This window comes from Oryzias latipes, chromosome 2 (genome assembly GCF_002234675.1).
Source record: "Oryzias latipes chromosome 2, ASM223467v1".
Taxonomy (NCBI): domain Eukaryota; kingdom Metazoa; phylum Chordata; class Actinopteri; order Beloniformes; family Adrianichthyidae; genus Oryzias; species Oryzias latipes.
The window spans coordinates 11197814-11203303 of record NC_019860.2 but is presented as its reverse complement, the minus strand read 5'-3'; positions in this window follow the sequence as shown (position 1 = coordinate 11203303).

Here is a 5490-nt window from a genome sequence, read left to right as displayed (position 1 = left end):
GTTCTGAAGCTGTGATTTATTTACCAGACTAAAGAAAATATAATAAAACATGTCTGCTATTGTTATTGAGCGTCATACCACTGTAAACTGTGGGTCACTATCATTTTTTTCTGTTTTTATCTTGCTCCTAAAGCTTTTAGAAGAATTTTTTCTACATGAAAAGTCACATTTTGTTATTTTATAAGAGAGCAGTCATAGTTTTGTGTCATATCTATAATTATAAACAATGTTAGAATTTACCCAGCTCCAACTTTTCTTTCAGTTTCTGTGGTTCTTAAATGTGGCCACAAGGTGGAGCTGTCAACCAAAGAGTTAAAATTCAGCTTTTACATATTTAGTTCTGTTGTTAGAAATTCCAGAAGAATAGAAACAGGTTTTAATTAACCTTCTAGAGGAACCTTGAAGATGGATCTTGTTTCTTTTGCAAGTAATTTCAAAGCCGATGCTTATTATTGTTAATAATAATTATAATGATAATAATAATACATTTTATTTATATGGCGTCTTTCTGGGGCCTGTTTCAGAAAGGAGGTTAAGTGTAAACTCTGAGTGCATTAACCCTGAAATCAGGGAAACCCTGGGTTTTCCGTTTCAGAATGGGAGGTTTGTTAAACCAGAGAAAGCAGAGTAAGTCAAACCCGTTTCTGAAAGAGAGGTAACTTCTACTCGGAGTCAGTGTCCATGGTTACTTACGCTGTGAACCTAACCTGGTCAGGAGCAGGTTTTATTCTCCAAACTCGAAGTTTCTGCTGGTCCCCTCCCCTTTTTAAAGACGAACGACGTATTTTTCGCTTTAACCTTCATTGCCCACATTTCCGTCACACAGAGACGGTCTACGTGACAAGAATGGCTTGTCCTTTTTTAGAGGACCCAATAGACGAGGAGGCTGCATTAATTCATAGAGAATTACATTTACGTCGTGAGAGGATTTTGAGAAGACTCAATTTCTTTTTCACTTTTAACTGCTGCCATGTTATTTTAATTCCTGCAGGATTGCATCTACATGGAAATGAAATCAGGGACATTGAATTAGATTAATGTAACAATTACTTTATGGAAACACAATTTGCTAGCACTGCTTACTTTCTTAATCCCATATAAACCTATACCACTTGATCAATACAAGGGTAGTGTTGCAGCGTGTGTGTGCTGAGCGGGGTGCGAGCCACGAGAGACAAGGGGAGGGGCGATTGCAGGTGCAGATGGGGGGGGGGGGGTGAGCACGGAGCAGAGGTGTGTGCGGGGAATATATTGTGTGTTCGGAGGACGGAGCACTTAGTTAAATAAAGAGATGGTGTCATTCCCAGAATAACTGTTTTGGAGTCATTCTTAATCCGCTCTGGAGGCTGAGGGTTTCCAACGGGAAGTGAACCCCGAAGGAGAATTCCCTTCGGCCCTGAAGGAAATCTCCCCTGCGCTTCTGACCACGGTCGGTCGGAAAGACGAGAGAAAAGAAAGGAGAAGTCTTCGCGCAGCGAAAGGTTCAACAGTAGACAAAAGTTCACTTTTAAAAACACAATTGCATGTATTAATATTAAACTGACCAACGTTTGCAAGAGGGGAAGGTTAACATAAAAGTCCTCTAAACATTACCGACGTTAAATGCATTTTTCCCCAGATTGGTTCTGTACACTATGCAGCATTTTATGCATTTACACCAGGAATAACACTTCAAAAGTACTCCTAAATATCACCATTTTTTATTTCACACCGTACGCTATTTAAAAAGTTATTACAGCCAATATTTTATAACAATGATTTAAATGCAAACTTAGGCATTAACTTGAGCAGCTATGTTTTCCCACGCTAACTGTCTCTGTTTTGCAGATGCAGCGGTGTTGCTTTTCTTCTGGAATATGTGCTCATATTCACTGTAACTCTGCAGCAGCACGTCAAGTTCAGCTGGCGAAAAATACGCAGACCTCTTTTTTTCCACAGTTGCCATGGTGACTCGTGATATCTGCGCTCCATTGATAATGGCTTCTTATAGTCGCGGTGCTCACGCTCACCTCCGAATCAGTCCACTCAGAGTTGATTGACCTAACTCGGATCAGCTTCTCTGAAACAGAAAACTCAGAGTTGTTAATCTCCCGATTGACCAACTCAGAGTTCAGGTTCAACCTCAGAGTTGGTCGAACCTCCTTTCTGAAACAGGCCCCTGGACACCTAAATTAGCCTGTTACGTTCCAGGACGTTTTTCTTTGTGTGGTTTTCTTTTTGTGTCTTGCAAATGTCAGTGTTCAGGTGCCGGGCTGCGATTGGTGTGATGCTTCAACACCAGGAGTGGATTGGCTGCCAGAAGTCACACCTGGAATCACACCTGCTATAAAACGAACCAGGAAGAAGACCAAAGGAGGCTCATTTGACATCTCCCACCTCTCCCAAAACCAGCTATATGGAGTTTAGAGATGTAGGAGTGGACTGCCATTTACTTTGACTCATGTTTTCTCGTGTTTATGTTATGTTATGTTAGGGAGGTAAGTTCTTGTCTTTTGGTTTATGTTGTTTTATTAAGTAAGATTTGGGTTCTTGTTAGGTAGGCCAATTTTTGTTTGTTATTTTGGCCTGGGTCCACTCTGAAGTAAATACTCTAGCTCTAATGTTTCAATCAAAATAAAATCTCTTAACCTGCTTTAAGTGTGCTGCCTTTTGAGACTGGAGGGAGATGGGGCTTCATTTTTGTGTTGCGTCCTTTTTGGGCCACTAGATGGGGGGGGGGGGGGGGGGGGGGGCGTAACATAGCCTTATAGGTACAAAGCAATCATAAAACACATTTACAGTAATAAAATAATAGTTAAATTCATCAAATAAAAAGATGATTGGAAATGTTCAGATATCTTTCAGACATATCAAAAACATAACAAAGGTTCTCCATGAAGACTAAGATGTTGTAGAGCAGAAGTTTGCAACCTGCGGCCCTGGAGCCGCATGTGGCTCTTTTACCCCTCCATTGTGGCTCTCTGGTTACTGGTACAGTAGAAAAAAAGTAATACAATTCAAACTTTATTTAACTGATTCACAAATAGCTGAAGGACAGGAGGTATTACAAGTCAAACTAAAACATTTCAAAAGATTTTAGTGTGACGTGTCCTACAGAAAATCAATTCGAGGTCAGTAACCAACTAGAATTAAGGTTACTGGATCATAAGGCAGATTTTTTGTTTTTGAACATATTTAAGGATTTTAAATTGGCCTTATGGTAGGGAAAAATATGGTAAGGGTCACCTAATTACCTCTCATTTAACAATGATTTACAAACTTCCTACTGAGTTGCACCAAAAAATGTAGAATAAACTTTTTTTTTTAATCCCTGCTGACATTACACTACCTACAGCTGCATTTGCTGCATTAAGATGATCCTATGTGGCATGGGGTGCCTTTTATTTTGAAAGGAAGTCATGTGAACCATTGCCAAAAGTTATAAACTAATTCATTTTTTAAAGAAAAAAAAACCTTTAAGATGAATCATCATAGAAGCAATAACATGAATTTAAATCAGTGTCTTATGTTTTTTAAAGGGTTAAGTCAGACTTTGTGGCTCTTTCTGGGTTGTTGACAATGAAAAATCAACCCGAAAGGTTCTTTAAGTGTTGAAAGTTGCAGACCCCTGATCTAGACACAGAGTGTTTAAGATATATATATATATATATATCTATATATATATATATAGATATATATATTCATTTATGCCTTAAGGAGGTAAGACAGGCTTTGACCAGTTTATAAACTAGAGGGTTTCTGTGGGATGGGCGTGTGGCCTGATCCAAATCTCTGCTGGGACCTTGTGCATGTATGCTTTCCAGCTTCCTCCCACAGTCCAAAAACATGCTTAATGCTAAATTGTCACTAACTTGGCAGTGATTGTGTGGCCCTGCAACAGATTAGTGGCCTGTTCTACACAAATGTAGTTTGATGAGGAGGTTTAAATAGCTATTTTAAGTCCAGTTAAGCATACAATAATCATCAGCCCTAATGTTAGTGATCCCTAAGTAGCCAGGTTTGACCTCCAAAGAGGCTTTTTGTTTTAGTGTCTTCAGAGGCCGAACATTAGAGGTTCAGTGATTCATTTGAACATTTCGATTCATTTCATAATTTGTGGTTTCTGAGGAGGACATTTCCTTAAATATGTAGAAAGAACAAACAATTTGTTCTTCCCACAGCTGGGAGCTGTCAGACTACAAGAGGCGAACAAGTGTCTCTATTGTCTCCAAGATGCAGCTCAGGGTTCGTCCTTAAGGAAGAATCTCAAAATGATATGCTTGTTACTTTTATCATTAATATGTCTCCAAACAGGGAGAAAGGCAGGAGAAAGTCTGTGTGCAGGTCCAGAGCCATAACACTTGTGACCTCTGGTCTGCAGAGATGCAGCAGCGGAATGGCGTTGGGGGCGGTGCTGAGGCTTTAACAGGAAACATTGGGCATGTAGTCCACCATCTAACAAATAGGGATTTATGAAGTTCTGATGGATTTGTGCTGACATTTCTTGAGACTTTAAAATGCTAAACACATAGTTTACCACGGCATTGTGTAACCTCTGACCTCTGGCTGCACACAAATGTCTCTATTGCCTGTCATTGCCAAGTTTCATGACTTTGCGTCTGACTCTAGAGCCAAAAACATCACTGTTGCTGGTTTTTCCCGTCTCTGACTTTGCAGCAATAGGTTCTGCTTTCATTAGACGCAATTACAATAGTTTATTGGAAAGGGAAGGACCGGATTTTGACACCAGGCGTCACTGAGCCCACTGAGCATGCTCAGTGCTCTACCAGTGCCAACCCCAATTGGATCCAGGCCATGGAGACTAATAGTGCTCACACACCTGGTGTTGTTTTTGGCTTTTCATCTGATCAGGATAAGAATTCAGGTGAATGTGGTTTTTAGGTGGAATGATAACAAGGCTAAAGCTGGCAGAACGGAACGCTCTCAATCATCTCAATCATCACAGCGAAACTTCAGCTCTGTTAACGTGACATCTGTGTGGTTTTCCTCCGATACACTCCGTCAACAAACACGTCCCCCATCCACCTTTCCTTCAGAGATTTTGGTATTTCTTTCTACAACATAATAGCTTTTAAAACCTATCTTCTGTCATAAGGGTAAGCTTTCAAAGTCAGATCTGAGATAAAGTTTTAGGACCCTTTGACTGAAGCTTTGGGATTTTCAAAGAATTAGAAGATCAGCGAAGTTCACTTGAGGACATGCTTCTGCGACAGACCGGCGACCTGTCCAGGCTGTCCCCTGCCTTTGCCCACAAGGCATTTGTCAGACGCATGACCCCAAAAGGGTCAAAATGGGTTTAGAAGATGATTTTATGAAATTTATCTTTTTACTTTCTAGTAATATTTTAGATTTTATTTCAGTTTTTTCTACTACTGCATTTTCTGACATATAAGGTGAACTTCAAAACCTTGATTTTTTTTCAAAGAGCAAAAGTGCGCCTCATACTCCGGAGCCCTTTATATATGGAATAATTCTGGTTGTTATTTTTAC